This window comes from Ictidomys tridecemlineatus, chromosome 15 (genome assembly GCF_052094955.1).
Source record: "Ictidomys tridecemlineatus isolate mIctTri1 chromosome 15, mIctTri1.hap1, whole genome shotgun sequence".
Classification (NCBI taxonomy): Eukaryota; Metazoa; Chordata; class Mammalia; order Rodentia; family Sciuridae; genus Ictidomys; species Ictidomys tridecemlineatus.
This window is the reverse complement of record NC_135491.1, coordinates 21881898-21900355: the sequence shown is the minus strand read 5'-3', so window position 1 is coordinate 21900355 and position 18458 is coordinate 21881898.

The window sequence follows — 18458 nt, the reverse complement described above, 5'->3', positions numbered from 1 at the left end:
CCATGACCGATATCTGGGTTTGTCTGGGAAGCTGTAGGAGCAAGGAAGCGGGGTCCCTGTTCAAACCCCTGGGGCTCTAAGGAAAGGACCATGGGCCCGACTGGCGCACCTCCACCGCTGTGCTGTGGCCCTCTAGCAGCTGGAAGATGTGAGGCGACAGGGCGTAGCAGGAGGTAGTGAATGGCAGTGCATGGGAGAGGTGGTGCTGCCAGTCAAGGGGCCAGAGCAGGAGAAAGGAAACACCAACGCTCAACAGCAGCCATGGAAGATGGGGGTGGACTGGAGGGCTTCCGAGACAGGCTCCAGTGGGTCCCAGAAACCCTGTGTGCCGTCAAAGAGGGTGTGTGGGACATGGGAGACCTGCATTACTCTGGAGGGTGCACGTGTGGCCACGGGACCAAGCACTCACAAAACAAGGGGACCTGGCTTCCAGAGGGCAGGCCAGGCCCATCTTTTGTCTTTAAGGAGCTCAAGGAAGGTGAGGGGGTAGAAAGGACGGTGACAAGATGTGTCAGCCAACTGTTCCCATTACAAGGAAGAAACTGCTCTGTGGTACAGGAAGAACCCGATACAGTGGTCTGGAGGCTGAGGGGAGGAGAGACTGTGAGTTTCACCCTCTAGTTTGGGCCAGGGGTTGTGCAAACTTCCTGCTGCATATCCCCTTGTCCATGTCTCCTCCATCCTTGATTTTACATGAATGGTCAGCCATAGTGTTCATGGGCTTGTATATCATGACCCCCTGAGCAACGTAGGTGCAGGAGCACCCACACTTCTCAGCGCACAGAGCAAAGCCCCACCCTTGGGGTTGGCTGAAAGACATCTATAGGGGCAGGTGGGTTCCTGGTCGTTGTTGCCTTGGCTGTCACAGGACCCTTCCTAGAATGTCACATCTGTTCTTGGAAGTGTTCCCAACCAGCCCAAACCGACAGGTCAGGTCCCAGCCCTGCAACACAGCTTATTCAGGAGCCATTAAGGTGGCTTGGAGAGTCATTTGATGCCAGATGTACCAAAGACCTTGGGTGGGCCAAAGGGCTGGGGCTATGAGGTGGGGACTTATCTGGCACTGGGACCACTAGGAAAGTCCTTAAAGCTACATCCCTCCAGAAGGCATCTGTTGAAGACCACGAGCCCTGGAGGACACTTTATTTAAAATCCAGCAGGCAGACACTCTGAGAAAGCACATTGTCACGACTCAACCTCTCAGAATGCCATGGCAATTTTAAAAAAGAATACGTACCGTACACTTTTTGTCACATCTTAGATGTCCTTCCGCCTACAGGAGCCGTCAAATAAAAATTAATTTTGCTTTAAAAAAAACATGCTGCATATTTTTGACACTCAATGTCTGTTCATTTGCATGGGACACGTTCTTCCATAATGAATCATCGTAACGCTTAAATTAAACACAGTAAAAGAATGGTTAATGCCATAACACGCTGACAATTTAACCTGGCCAATATTTTTATTGCCTTGTACAATAAACCTAACAGAGCACAACTTGCTTTTGACTGGTGGAAAATCGGTTATGAACCGCCAGGGAGCGGCCAATTTTTCAAATGCAGCCATTCAGTCATACTATAGCCACTAAGACTTTTTTTTTTTCCCATACACTATTGCTGTTATAATCTTTTGAGGATATTTTATCACGGCAATAACCTCCTCAAAATCAGTCTTTACTGCAGTTAATGACTGGACAGCTGGAGCTATAACTGGCCTTGGCTTTGCCCCCAGCTATTAGCTAACAAACCAGTTGTTATCTGCAGGTAACAACCAATTTCTTTTGGAATTTTCTTGATAAAGTGCCTCGTTGGATCGAAGTTCTTTTTTCCCCCTTTTGTACCAGCTCCGTGGATCTCAGGGAGCTTAAGGCAAGAGGGGAAGAGTTGATGGGTGCCTAACTCCCAAGCATGGGTCACCTAAACCGCCACACCTTCCATCCACCACCACCGTGTGGGTTTCTGTCCCTACCTGGATTTGTAAAGTGCCATTGCTTGTGGGCTGTGCGGCACAGCTGGAGGAGGCTGCTCTGCTGAACTGACTGGACAGAGCAGAGAGCTAAACACCTGGGAGGTACTGAGCACAGACCTGGCAGGGCCAGGCTTCCAGCAACCCCTGGGAGTTTAGGGTGAAAGGCAAGCCCTGGGGTATAAAGTCCAGGAACCAGGAGAAATATGCTGGATTGACAAGCACCTTGTGTTTGATGAATCTCTATGGGAGACAGATATTTATACATCCTTTTTTTTTTTCACGTGTATTTCACTTTTGGTCCCCCTTTTAACTAAGAATTTTAAAGTTAGGAAATATTTATTTATTTTACAGCGAACGTATTTATTTTAGAACAATATTAGCAAATTTGGACCCGAGCACCAACACTAACATTTGTCCAAGCAAAGGATTGCTACGGTGATGAAATATTATGAGTTAATCTGAGCAGAATTCAAAGAGGGAATGTTCATAGAGAAAGCTAAACCAGAGCCCACTGCCAAAGGATCAGCCTGCCCTCAGCACCCACAGGTCCTTCCCGCCTCTCCTGCTGCTGCCCGGAGAGGGGACCTCTTTCCTGCTTCATTCCTGAGTGTGTTTTAATATTCCCAGTCCTCCAGCATCAAAAGTGGATGGGGTGCTTCCACACTAGAGCCACAAAGAAACACTACAGCCATCGCCTGTTCACGGCAGCAGTTTGAAATTCTGCAGATTGATCAGTGTTTACTATGTGAGATGAAGATCCGATTCCTGAAATCACAGTGCTGATTGCAAGTAACTTTACATATGCGTCTTTAACAAGCAGGGCAAAACAAAAAATTAATGTTCTTAAAAGTGAAGTAAGTTGTTTTTTTTTTTTTCCAGCCTGGAGAGAAGACCAATTAAAATCACTTCAAATTTTTAAATGAGTTTTAATTTGAGAGAGTGGAATTCTTTTCAGAATATGAGTTCTGCTAAATATTTGAAATCATCATGTATCGTGTTCATCTGAAGCCCGGGATGCTTGTAAATTAAATAACAAATTAAAAAATGAGCCTGATATTCTTTCTTTCTTTCTTTTTTTTTTTTTTAACTCATCTGTGAGGTGACACCCCTGCCACCCTGAGGCAAGGCCCAATTTCTAAAAAAAAAATGTGGAGGGTCACTCTAGGCAAGTTGGAGGGTAAAACAACCTTCCTACAAATTCCCAGGTCCAAAGATTGCCACTGGACTAAAGCAATTCTGTGATTTTAAATCATTTTGAATTTCATAAACCCAACTCTTTAACCTTTTGTAAATGACAAAAAGTGCAACACACTCTTAACATTTCTGATCATTCCACACTATGCTGGCCCCATAAAGCTCATCTTTTCCAAATTTAAGCACTTAAAAATGTGAAGTGCTCCAATAAATTTAAATTGGCATATGCTACGCATATCAATGGGAAATGATTCAAGCATTAGAGGCTGGAAGTGGTGAGTGAGGGCAAGCAAACCAGAGCATTCATTGTCACGGGATTGATTTTTAATGACTTTCTATTGATTTGGTGCCTTTTAAACCTGATGGCCTAAGGTTGGTCTTGCATATCTATCACACTGTGTCTTTGGCCCACTCAGTCTTCCACAGCGAACGTAGGTTGCTTTTCCCTTCTTGCCAAGACAGTCTCTGAAGTGGATGCGAGTCTTCTGGGACGGGGGGCTGGCGTGCATTGAGCCTTCCAGGGACAAGAACTGAAAGGCCACCAGGCAGAAGTGAGGCATGTTGTTCAAGACTCCGGTGGTGGTAAGTGACGGCGTCCAACTGGAGACGACAAGAGATTTATTGGCTTTCATTCCTGGAGAGTCCCTGGATGGGTCAGGGATTGTTGGGTGCAGAGACTTTCTCATCTCCCTTTTCCTCTTCACATCACATTCTCATTCTCCTTTAGCCCTTTGGCTCCACCTGTCCCCCACCTCTCCTTTCAGAGGAGACCCCTTCAGGCAAGATTGTCTTCACTTGGTAGCTATTGACCCGTCCATGTTCACATTCTCCTAGTTCTAAGTCCTTCAGAGATTGATGCTATCTATACCTAAGCAGGTTCTGAAGTGAGTCTTTTTGGATCATATTGGGACACAGGCTCATTTCTAGCCAGTCCCCATGTCAGGGGCATTCAGTTTTCTGGTTGGCCATAAACTCACTCGTGGAGTCAAAAGTAGAATAAAATCTCAAACACTTGAATTGGGAGTGGGTGAGGGATAAAGATGAGTCCTTTCCTGGGCCTGGAGGTCCTGCTTATCTTCTACGTATTGGAAGAGTGGTCATTCACCTTTACCTGATTCTTTTAAACTAGGTGTGCCCTGTGTTTTGCCATGGTCACTGATATATGAGTGGAAGTTATGCATGCCACTTCATAGTAGGAACTTTAAGAGCTCCAGAAAGTGGGTGCTTCTACAGCCTGGGACCAGAGTAAGGAGATTCAGCTAGCCAGTCATGATGGATATGAGAAAGAAAAATAAATATTGTCTTTTAGAGACCACAAAAAATTTGAAATTGCCTAGGGACAAGCCATAGCCTAGCCTAATCCTGAATGATGTGGAAATCAGTAGCAGGAATGAGTCCCACCAAAATCCAAACCTAAAATATATGAGGCATTGATTTTGTAGTAGTGGAAATGTGTTAGTCAGCTTTCTGTTGCTGTGACAAATTACCTGAGACAATCAACTTATAAAAAGGTTTATTTTGCTTCACAGTTTCAAAGTTTTCAGTCCATGGTTGCTTGACCCTGATGCTTTGGGCCTATAGTTGCACAGTAGTACATCATGGTGGGAGTACATGGCAGAGGAGGCTTGTTCACTTCATGGCAACAGGGAAGCAAAGGAGGTGGGGAGGAGTCCCAAGATCCCCTTCAAAAGTATGCCTCCCAATGACCTAACTTCCTACCAGGACCCACCCCCCTTCTACAGGTTCCACATCTCCTAATAGTGCCATGAACTGGGAACCAAGCTCCATGAACCTTCAGGAGACACTTGAGATCCAAACTACAGCAGGTAGTGAGTGGCAAGAAAACTCTTATCAGAAGCTGGAGAGATGGAAAACTATATTGTCATGTGGTGAAACTTTCACCCAAACTGTTACCTGTAGTGATTTTAGCAGACAAAAACAAATGTACAGCTCTTGGGAGAGTTAGAAGCAGGGAATGATTGTCGTGTGTTGTTTCTGCTGGCCACGTTTGGCAAGGTGTTAGAAGAGAAAGATTAATTTGAAAATAATAATCTAATTTTTAAAGTAATAATAATAATAATATAATAATAATATAAAAATAATAATCTATTTTTTTCTGAAGGAAAAAAAAATCTATACCCAATGAAAATAAGTTTCAAAATGTAGGAGACAAAAATCTTCCTTAGACAAAAAGGAAAATCTAGTCTGCAAATAGGAATGAAAGGGGGACTTGCAGGGTTCAAAGATACAACTCCTCAACCCCTAAAAGTGAGTGACAACATTAATAACTTCAATGACAAAGTCTGATTAAGACTCAGGCTCTCAGAAATATGAAATTAAGAGCACGGCTGACACAGCATGGTCAGCCGGACCCCTGGATGGAGTGAAATGTCTCACAGAAAGACTCGTTGGAGGGAGTGGAAACAACTAAATATTTTCAACTGAACAAAAATTTTAAAGGAAAAGGACTTGAAGATGAGACTTTCTTCCTAAAGTCCAATGGGTTCTAGATATAAAACTCAAGGAAAGATGTGAAGAGTTCCTGAATATTAAAAAAAGAGGTGGACACCCCACCAGCACACACCCTCTTATGAACCTGTCAGAGAGCCAAGGTTACAGGACGACCAGTTCGCTCCAAATCTGGAGGGGGACAGGAGCCTACAGGGAGGGGAGGCCACGGCACTTGCTAGGACATGGGTGGGAAGAAGGTGCTGGAATAGTAGACCACTCAGTGGAAACTGAGCATGGGCTAGGAGGATATATGTGGCCCATGAAGGCACAGATGGGAGGATGTGAGCATCCTCTTGTGAGCTTTTTCTCTATAAACCCCACCAGGCACTCATAGGGAGGGCTGGGGAGAATCTCTGGAGAGTTTCTTTGAAGCAGACCTGGAGTGGGGGAAAACAATCCCTGTGTGAGAAGGGCACAAAACTCCACCCAGATTATTCTCTAGTATCTTTAACATGTAACAAAAGCCTTAATTTACAGAAGAAAAGGCACCAAAGATCATTGTAGTTACCACTTGGCCCTTGGCAGATCTATTGCCACTGGGATAAGGGAATAGGAAAGAATCCTCTAGCCCTGGAGAAGTGGTAGGGACAGGCACTGGGCCCAGAACCTACAACTAGAACCTATAGAACTCGTAACTGTTCTAGTTGAAACTAGAGGGTTTTGAAGACTCTAATTGCCTGAGGGTAACCATAACAATAACCAGCCTTCAATAATAATATTTAGCCTAACTTCTGACAAGAGTAACACAAAACCCCCCATTCAAGGCCCCCTCAAAAGAAGAAGCATCCTCATTTGCAGACATAAACCTGTTTATCTAAGATGGTACACAGGATGTCCCGTTTTCTACAACAACAAAATCCCATCAGTCATACAAAACACCAAAGTAAATCATCACAATTCTAAGGGAAAAAGCAACCAACAGAACAAGACACAGATATATATGACACAGACACGGAAACCATCTGACATGGGATTTTAAGTTACTGCTCAATATTTAAGACCTTAATGGAAAAGATGCACAGCATATAAGATCAGACAGGTAATTTCAGAACAATGGTGGAAACTATAAGGAGACGTCAAAGGGAAATGCTGGAAATGAAAACCACTATAACAAAGATAAAGAATACCTTTGATATGTTCATCAGTACGTTTGACAGCTTGATGAACAGTAAACTTCACAGCTGAACGAATTTGAAGATAGGTCAGAAAGAAATTACCTAAGTGAAATACAAAGAAAAACAAGATTTCAACAAAGGAACAAATAAACAAAAAAACAGAGAAATGCACCAAGAATTGTGCGGCAATAGCAAGTAGTATACCACATGCATTATGAGAATTCTGGAAGGAGAAGAGAGAAAGAATGGGGCAGAAAAAGTATTTAAGGAAATAAAGCAAAAAATTTTCCAAAATTAACGGCAGACACCAAACCACTGATTCAAAAATCTCAGACAACATCAAACAGATTAAATACACCTATCCTCAAAAACCAAAATAAAAGAGCACATTGGCAGATCCTATTCCAGCTGTTGGAAACAGAAAACAAAGAAAAAAATCCTGAAGCCAACCACAGAGGGAAAAGCACATACAGAGAAGCAAAGATACTTAAGATCAGAAATTATGAAAACCAGAAAACCATACAGTAATGTCACTAAAGTGCTGAAAGAAAAAAAAAATCTACACCCAATGAAAATAAGTTTCAAAATGTAGGAGACAAAAACTTCCTTAGACAAAAAGGAAAATGAGGGAATTTATTTCCAGAAGCACTTAAGAGAAAGTTACAGAAAGTTCTTCAAGTATAAGAAATTTGAACCCAGAAAGTTGAAAAAGTGCCAGAGAGGAGATAAATGAAGGTAAAATATAATCTATTTTATTTTAAGAATGAATTTATTTTTGTGGTGTGAGGGATTTGGAACCCAGTGCTCTGCTCATGCCAAGCAAGCATTCTATAACCCTGTTTAATTTTTCAAATTGTTTTAAAATATAACCATCTAAAGCAAAAAAAGCAATTATTTTATGCTTATACATATGTAAAATATATGGTAACGGTACATGGGATAGGAAGGAAGAATTGGAGGTATACTATTGTATGGTTTTTATGTTACATGTAAAGCAGTATAACATCATTTGGGGGTAAACTCTGATTCAGTAAAGATGTGTATTGTAAAACCCAGGTAAACACTAATAAAATAATGACAGGTATAAATAATCAATAGTGGAAATAAAGTGGATTATTCAAGTAACTCAAATGTTGGGGACTGAAGAGGCAATCAAAAGCTCAGATAAAAAGAATATTAAAAGATAGTTAAATGGTAAATTTTAATTAAGACACATCAATAATCACACTAAATGTGTAGGTCTAAATGCAACAATCAAAAGACAGAGACTGTCAAGTTGGATAAAAAAAGCAATTACTATCTAATATATATATATATATATATATATATATATATATATATGAAATACAAAGAAAAACAAGAGAACAAATAAACAAAAAACAGAGAAGTGTACCAACAATAGTGAGGCAATATCAAATAGTATATATATATATATATATATGAAACCCATGGTAATTTTGTGTATGATACATCTATACATGAAACTATACAGAGCTATGTTAAAAGCAAAAGAATGAAAAGAATGCATCACTAAATCTGAAATCATGAATTTACCCTTGTTTTCTTCTAAGAGTTTTTCAGTTGTACTTCTAATGTCTAGCTTTTACATGTAGTTGTACTTGTGTATATTAGGTCTTTGATCCATTTCAAGTTAATTTTTGTGTTTGGTGTGAAATAAGGGTCCAACTTCATTTTTTGAATGTGTGTATCTAGGTGTCCTGACAACATTTGTTGAAAAGACTACTCTTTTCTAACCTTGGCACCTATATTGAAAGTAAGTTGACGATAGAAAATGTTGGGCTTATTTCTAGACTCTCAGTTCTCTTATGTTGATCTATGTCTGTCTGTATGTCAGTTCAACATTGTCTCGATTACTATTACTTTGCAGTTAATTTTGAAATCAGTAGATATGAATCCTCCAACTTTGTTCTTTTCAAAGATTGTTTGGACTATCCTGGGTCCCATATCATTCTTTATGAATTTTAATATCAGCTTGTCAATTTCTATAAATAAGTGATAGGGATTGTTCTGAATCTTTGGATCCATTTGGGAAGTGTTACCAAATTACCAATATTTAGTCTTTCAATACATCAAATGGTATATTTTGCATTTATTTATGTGTTTAATTCCTTTCAATAATGCTTTGGTGTTTTCATAATGTAAGTTTTGCACTTATTTGTTAAATTCATTTTATTTTTTCATGCTATTCTAAATGGAATTGTTTACTTAATTTCTCTAATTATTTAATTTTACATAAATACAATTGATCTTTGTCTATTTGTCTTATAGTCTGTAACTTTGCTGAGATTGTTTATTAATTCTAGTAGTTTTTTGGTGGATTCCTTAGGATTTTTCTATATACAGGATCATGGCAACTATAACTAGAAATAATTTTACTTCTTTCTTTCCAATCTTGTTGTCTTTTATTTATTTTTCTTGACTAATTGCTTTGGATAGCATTTCTAGCACAAGGTTGTATAACAGTGACAAGAGTGGATTTTCTTGCTTTGATTCTGATTATAGGTAGAAAGTATCAATTTTTCATTATTGGATATGTTAGCTGTGAATTATTTGAGATGTCTTTTATCAGGATAAAGAAGCTACCTACAATTTTTAGTTTGTTGAGTGTTTTTATCATGCAAGAGTTGAATTTTTAAAATATGTTATTGGAATATATAATTACATATAATGGTGGGATTCTTTGTTACATATTTGTATATGCACACTGGATTTTGTCAAATATTTCTCTATTTAAATTATAATGTGGCTTTCTGTATTCTATTAATGGTAGCATGTTATGTTAATTGATTTTTAGATGATAAACTGACCTTAATCTTGTGGGATGGATCATACTCGATCATGGTGCAAATTATTTTTATATGTTGCTGGATTTGTTTTGCTAGATTTTGTTGAGGACTTTTGTACTAATGTTTGTAACTGCTCAGTATTTTTCTTTTCTTCTGATATCTTTATTTAACTTTGGTATCAGGGTCAAGTTGGTCTCATTTAATGAGTTCAAAAGTGTCTCCTTCACTTCTATTTTTTGAAGGAATTTGTGATGAACTCTTCAGCAATGCTGGAAGAACAGGTGCTATTAATTCTTCTGTAAATGCTTGATAGTATTCATCACAGCTATGTGGGCCTATAGTATTTTAATCATCCATTCAATCTCTACTAGTTATAAATCCATTTGGATTATTTATTGTTGCGTCAGCTTTGGGAGTTTGTGTCTTTCTAGGAAATTTCCATTTCATCTATGTTTTCTAATTTTTTTTATCACACAATTATTTCTAGTAGCCCTTTGTAATCTGTTTCAGTTTTGTAAAGTCAGTAGTAATTTTCCCTCTTTCATTTTTGATTTTAATAATTTGAGTTTTCTATTTATCTTTCTTTTTTTTTTCTTTTGTACCGGGAATTGAACCCAGGGGCACTCATCTACTGAGCTGCATCCCCAGCCCGTTTTATGTTTATTTAGATACAGGGTCTTGCTAAGTTGCTTAGGGCCTTGCTAAGTTGCTGAGACTGACTTTGAACTTGCAGTCCTCCTGCCTCAGCCTCCCCAGCTGCTGGGATTTCAAGTGCGCACCAGTGAGTCTTCTCTCTTTTTAAAATTGTCAATGTAGCTAAAGTTTTGCCAAATATTATTTATTTTTCAAGGAACCAACTTTTGGCTTTATTGATTTCTCTCTAGTTCTTTTCCATTCTCCACTTTATTGATGCCCACTTTATGTTGTTTTCCTTTCTTTTCTTTGGGTTTGGTTTGCTCTTTTTTCCCACTGTTTTAAGGGGGAAGACTGAATTGATTTAAGATGTTGCTTTTTCTTTAGGTAGGAATTTACAACTACAAAATTTCCCCTAAACATTGTTTTAACTACATCTTATAAGTTTTTGTATGTTATACTATTTACTTCATGTCAAAGTATTTTCTAATTCACCCTTTGTTCTCCTCTGACTCACAGGTTACATAGAAGTGTAATGTTTGATTTTCACACATTTGTGAGTTTCTCTGATTTCTCTGTTATTGATTTCTAGTTTTATGTCGTGTATTTACAGAGCATACTTTGCTTTTGTCAATTCTTTCAAATTTATTGGGGTTTGTTTTATTGCATAGTATTTGGTTTATCCTGGGTAATGTTCCTTGTGTATTTGAGAAGAAAGCATTTTCTCATGCTGATGGGTAGAATGTTCTATAGAGACCTATTAAGGCTAGTTGGTGTATACAGTCGTTCAAGTCTTCTATTTCCTTTTTATCTTCATGGTTGTTCTGTCCATTATCGAAAATGGGTATGGAAGTTTCCAGATATTATTGTTAAACCACCTATTACTCCCTTCATTTCTGTCAATTTTTACTTCACTTATTTGGTGCTGTGTTCTTAGATGCATATACATACATATCTGTTATATCTTTATGATGCACAATGTCTTTTTTATTTACAGGGACTTTTTTCTGCTAAGGTCTGTTTTATCTGATATTAACTATATTATCAGCTTTTTGTGTGTGGTTGCTGTTTGTAAGATATATCTTTTCCCATTCTTTTACCTTCAATCTGCTTTTTTAATCTTTGAATATAAAATGTATCTCTTGTAGATAGCATAGAATTGTATCTTATATCTTTTCTCTAGCCTGGAAATCTCTGCCATTTGATAGAATTTTTTAATCCATACACATTTATTATTGTTATCAATACAATTAGGTTCTTCATGCCTTCCATCATTTGTGTTTATTCATTTTCTACTGCTTTATTTTGTTTTTGAATACTTTTATGATTTTAACTTCTGAAACAATTTTTAAAACTATATTCTCTTAGGTATGGGGATATAGCTCAGTTGGTAGAGTGCTTGCCTCACATGCACAAGGCCCTGGGTTCAATCCCCAGCACCAAACAACAACAACAACAAAAAACTATCTTCTTTTGAGTTATTTCCTTAGTGGTTGTTCTTGGGCTTACCTTATGTGCTTAATTTATCAGAATCAACTTCATACTTAAACTAACTTAATACCAGTGAGAAGAAGAAATATTATTATTGTATAGCTCTATTCTCACCTCCACTTTTGTGGTATTATTGTTATATCTATTACATCTAAAAATGTTGCAAATGCCCTAAAACATTGTTATTATTACTTTATTTAATTTTACTTCTTTTAAAGAAGCTGAGAGAAGAGCAAATCTATACTGTGAACCAGGTTCACTGTGAGCTGGCTACCAGCTTATCTTAGCCTGGTGAAACAGAATCCCTCCTCCCTCTCTGCCCACACAAGAATCACATGAAACGGGTTTATTACTTACAGATAGGCAGTAAGGAACAACAGAATCTTAAGATTCATTAAGAAGTAGTCCTCTTTATTTATTGATTCTTGATTCTACTTTTTTGCATTTTAGGACTCCTGTTAAGGAAGTCAGTTTTTAAGCCAACATGATGAGGATTTGGGCCTACTTGTTCTTCTTTTAGGTGCCTGAGTCTTCGATCCACTGTGAGTTGAGTTTTGTGCAGGGTGAGAAATAAGGGTTTAATTTTTTAAAAAATTTTAATTTATGTTTTTACATGAGCTTTCTTCTTCTTATTATTATCATTTTTTTTTGCATTACAATTGTATTCTTAATACACCTACATATGGATTTCCAGTTTTCCCAGCACTATTTGTGGAAGAGACCATCTTTTCTCTAATATATGTTTTTGGCACCTGTGTCTAGTATGAGCTAACTCTATTTGGGTTTGTCTCTGTGTTTTATATTCTGTAACATTTGTCTATGTGTCTGTTTTGGTGCCAAAACCATGCCAGTTTTGTGACTATGGCTCTGTAGTATAGTTTAAGGTCTGATATAGTGATGCCTCCTGCTTCACTCTTCTTGCTAAGGATTGCTTTGGCTATTCTGGGTCTCTTGTTTTTCCAAATGAAGTTCATGATTGTTTTTTTCTAATTCTATGAAGAATGTCATTGTGATTTTAATAGGAATTGCATTAAATCTGTATAATGCTTTTGGTAGCATGGCCATTTTGACAATATTAATACTGTCTATCCAAGAGCCTGGGAGATCTCTCCATCTTCTAAGGTCTTCTTCAATTTATTTCTTTAGTGTTCTGTAGTTTTCATTGTAGAGGTCTTTCACTTCTTTGGTTAGATTTATTTCCAAGAAATGGGGTAGTTTTCCTAATTTCTCTTTCAGTGGATTCATCACTGATATATATATAGGAACACATTTGATTTATGGGTGTTGGTTTTATACCCTGCTACTTTACTGAATTCCATTATAAGTTCTAGAAGTTTTTGATGGAATTTTTTTGATCTTTTAAATATAGAATTATGTCATTGGCAAATAGTGATAGTTTGAGTTCTTTGTTTCCTCTTCATATTTCTTTAATTTCTTTCTTCTGCCCAATTGCTCTGAAAGAGTCTACTTGATGGGAGAAAATCTCTACCACATGCACCTCAGATACAGCACTAATCTCTAGTATATATAAAAAACACAAAAACTTAACACCAAACATAAATAAATAAATAAATGGGTAAAGAACTGAACAGACACTTCACGGAAGAAGAAATATAATCAATCAATAAATATATGGAAAAATGTTCAAGATCTCTAGCAACTAGAGAAATGCAAATCAAAACTACACTAAGAATCCATCTCACTCCAGTCAGAATGGCAATTATCAAGAATACAAGCAATGACAAATGTTGGTGAAGATGTGGGGGAAAAGGCACACTCATACATTGCTGGTGGGACAGTAAATTGTTCCAAACATATGGAAAGCAGTATGGAGATACCTCAGTAAACTTGGAATGGAACCATTTGACCCAGCTAACCCACTCCTCAATTTATACTCTAGGGACTTAAAATTGGCATACTACATCAATGTTTAGTAGCAGCTCAACTCACAATAGCTAAACTATGGAACCAACCTAGATACCCTTCAACAGATGAATGGATAAAGAAAATGTATATGTACACAATGGAATATTACTCAGGCTTAAAGAAGAATGAAATTATGGCACTTGCAGGTAAATGGATGAAGCTGGAGAATATCATGCTAAGCAAAATAAGCCAATCCTCAAAAAACAAAGGCCAAATGTTTTCTTTGATACGTGAATTTTATTTCACAATGTGGATGACTGGGGAAGAATAGACAGAAGGGAGTGAAGGGAGGGGAGCAGGTATGAGAGTAGGAAGGACAGTAGAATGAATCGGACATCATCTCCCTATGTCCATATGTGATTGCACGAATGTTGTACCTCTCCATCACGTACAACCAGAAGAATGATAAGTTACACTCCATTTATGGATGATGTGTCAAAATGCATTCTACTCTCATGTATAACTAATTAGAACAAATAAAAAACATGAAAGCATAGAAAATATAAATAATTAAGAATCATCTTAAATCAAGAATCCAAGCTAAGAAAAAAAAATAGAAAAAAAGCAGTCCCCGAAAGCTTTCTGGGGGTGATGGAGTCGGGTTTGCTTGTGCCCCACTTGTACCATGAATGCGAGACCTCACACATCAGGCCAGTCTAGGTTTTATACCCCAGGGTCATGAGGATCTCTGGGATAAAGTGCTGCAAGACATCCTGTTTGTTTTGGGTGTGTGGGTGGGTCGGTGGGTAGGACAAGAACTGGAACAGAGCCGAGTTGTTCTGACCGGCTTCCCCTCCTTTCTGGCTTTCCTATTCCCAGCACAGTCTGCAGTTATTATTAAGAAGCACAAGCAAGAATCGGGTCAACCCAAGGCCACTTGAAGAACTGTCCTGCATACATTAAAAGCCTTTGTTATATTAACTTTCTTATATATCATTTCTGCTTCCCTTTCTTTGTTCCTGTGAATTAAGATACCATCTGGAATTATCCCTAGTACAGCTTTATTGTCAGGTTACCTCTTTAGGGCAAATATATGTACTTTCTATATGTAATTGGCCCAGCAATATATTGTATACACATTGCTTTGTACAGTTGCTTGTTAAATCAGGTAAGAAAAAAAAAGAATGCATTTTTATTATCTTTTCAAATTACATGAGCGCTTTTACTAGTACTCTCCCAGCCACCACCCCTTGTGGATTCAAATTACTGTTTGGCAATTAAGAGCATGAAGAGAGAGCCTACAGAATGGGGGAAGATCTCTGCCCTCTGCTTCTCAGGGCACTAATATCCAGGATGTACAAAGAACTCAAAAAACTTAACGCCCAAACAACAACAACAACAAAGAAAAATCCCCAGAACAAACAAACAAACAAAAAAAACCCCCAATAACCCGATCAATAAATGGACAAAAGAACCAAACAGACAATTCTCAAAAGAATAAATACAAATGGTTAACAAATAGATGAAAAAAAAACGCTCAATATCTCTAACAATCAGGAAAATGCAAATTAAAACAACATTGACTGAGATCCTAATTAGAATAAGATATATTCCACATTTGTAGGAATATTTGAAAATAGGTCCTACAGTCATGTATAACTAAAAAGAACTACTACAACAAAACCACATGGAGGTCAGGCAGGATGGCTCACACCTGTAATTCCAGTGACTCAGGAGGCTGAGGCAGGAGGATCGTAGGTTAGAAGCCAGCCTCGGCAATTTACTGAGGCTATAAGTCACTTAGTGCGATTTTAATAACGACTTCCCCCTTTCTCTGCTCCACTGATCTTTCTTCTCTTCTTATTTTGCATCCTCCCTTATTTTGGATTAACTTCCACATATCAGAGAAAATATTAGGCTAGACCTTTGACTTCGGGGACTGGCTTATTTCACTTAGCATGATGGTCTCTAGTTCCATCCTTTTACTGGAAAGGAAGAGAGAAAGGATAGGGAAAGACAGTGGAAGGAATCAGGTCTAACTTAAGTTATATATATATATATATATCTCCTTGAGGTCAGTGGTTGAGATTTGTTCTGAAACCTGGGGGCTCCACCCAGCTGTTAGTTTCCCTCAATCTCTGAAACACTCGCTGGCCTACAGCTTCTCTGGTGTCCTCAGTAGTTCTGTGGATCCCCTCCCAATTCCCTTTCACCACAACTAACTGCTCTTGTTTTGGAGGGTGCCCTTCTGCTAGAGCTTCTACACAGTGCATTACAAATAAAGTCAGCTTTGCGGAGGAAGAGATTCAGAGCTCCATGTTTTGAGGCCTGCTCCTTCTCCTGTTCCGTCTCAGTCCAAGGCTCTGGAGCTGAGCGTGGAAACAGTGGCTCCACTTCTCTCTGTGTGGTGTCTCCTCCTCAGGAGCAATGCACAGAGGACAGGGAGACAATAGCCTCAGGTCTTCTTGGTTTGCTTTTACTGGCTTGGAACCTCTAATTTATTGACTACAAAAGATCCAGGGTGAAGGCCAGGTGGACTGCAGTATCCCCAGGACATCACACCCAAGGTAGAGCCTGCATCACATGAGGAGGGAGAGGGAAAAACGAAGGACCATCCCCAGCCTCTCAACCACACTCACCTGGGATGGAACTTATCCTCAGCACCGGGAGCAGGGGCAGAATGGGAGACGAACTCCTCTCCCTCCCCAAATGTCTATAATATACTTATAACAATTTGGTCCAAACACCACAGACTCTTGTTCTTACTGAGTTTTAGTAGATTTTTCTTCATTTGCTGTATGCTTTAGGATCATTTCCAGAGACTTTAAATGATTGGATTTTTTAAAAATAAATTTCATCTGTTTCATTGTACAGCGACCGTATAACTCCTTGTGCTATCATGACAGAAATGTAATTCAAATAAAAATACTTTCTTATCTTTATAAAAAGCAATTATGAAATCCCTACAGTTAACATCATACAAAAGGATGGAAAATTGAATGTTTTGTCCCTGAGATTAGAAACAAGACAAGGATGACTTCTCTCACGGCTCTTATTTAACTGCATAATGGAAGCCAGTGCAATAAAGCAAGAAAAATAAATAAAAGGCACATAGGATAAAAAATGAAGGGGGAAAGACCCTCTGTTTGTATATAACAAAATTATCTATGTAGAAAAATGCCTCAAAATTTGCAAAGCAGCTTCTGACAAAAATAAGTGAATTTTGTAAGATTGCAGTATGTGAGGTCAATACATAGAAACTGATTGTATTTCTAAATAGCAGCAATGCAGAGCTGTAATCAAACTTTACAAAATAGTATGTTTACGATAGTCCACAAAATGAAATGCTTAGGGTGTAAATGTAACAAGATATGTCAAGAACCTGTATGTTGAAGAGGGTAAAGCACTAAGTAAGGAAATCAAAGACCTACATCAGTGGAGAGGTATTCATGCTCATGGACTGGAAGATTCAATATTGTTAAGATGCTAATTCCCTTCAAATCAACCTAGAGATCAATCAATCCTAACCCTATTCAAAATCCAACTTTTAAATAAATATTAATGGCACGTTCCTGATATTTATATGCAAAGGTATATAAAAAGAAACCAGAAGATCCAAAGCAGTTTCAAAAAGGAAGAAGATTAGAGGACTCACACTACCTGATTTCAAGACTTACTATTCAGACAGAGTAAGCAAAGCATAGTGCTGATAAAATAGTAGTTACAAAGATCAATAAAATAGAATAGAGTCTAGAATTAGACTCACACAAACAGCTTTGATAAAGGCATAGAGGAAATTCCATGGAGAAAGAATAATATTTTTAATAAATTATGCTCAACAATTGGAAATTTCTGTGCAAAAGAAGTGAACCTTGACCCAGGCTTTACATTTCATTCAAAAAATAACTTAAAATGAGTCATAGATGTAAATGTGAAATGCAGAGCTATGAAACTTCTATAAAAATGTAGAAGAATAATTTTGTGAGTGAATAAAACAGACGTTGTAACTAAAACACTAAAACCATGATCCACAAAAAGAAAAAAAATAAATAGGACTTCATTAAAATTAGGAACTATTACTCAGAAAAGACACTAAAAAGAGAATGAAGAAAATAAGACATACACTACAAGAAATTACCTGAAAGTCAAACTTGTGGCAAAAAAGACTTGTGTCCAGAAAATATAAATAACTTTTAAAGATCAACTATAGGACAACAAATATTCCAATTTTTAATAATAAGTAAAAAAAAATCTAAGTAGATAATTCACCAAGGAAGATATACAGGTCACAAATATACATATGAAAAGATTCACAATGTCATTAGTCACTAGGAAAATATATATTAAAATTACAGTGGGTTAGTACCATATTCCTATGAGAATGGCTATAATAAAACAGTCTGACAATACTAAGTGTTGGTAAAGACACAGGATTTCTGGAACTCTAATCCACTGCCCTTAGGACTCACAAATGACACAATTATTGTGAACCACAATGAAAAATTTCTTATAATGTTAACTATACCAAGCAATCCCACTTTTAGATAAATAAATACTTATATTAAAACCTACACACAAAACTTCGTAGATTTATGCATAATTGCCCCAAACTAGAGACAACATGGGTGTTCATCCACCATGCGATAGAATACTACTCAGCTATGAAAAGGAACAAACGATAGATATAGGGGTAACATCGGTGATTCTTAGATGCATATTGCTAACATGAAAGAAACCAGAATCAAAGTTTCCATGCTTCATGGCATTATTTTTATGACACTTTGGAAAGGTAAAACAATAAGGAGGGAGGCAGAATTAGGGGTTGGAAGAATAGATGGACTATGCAGGATATGCCTGAGGAAATTTTGGGGTA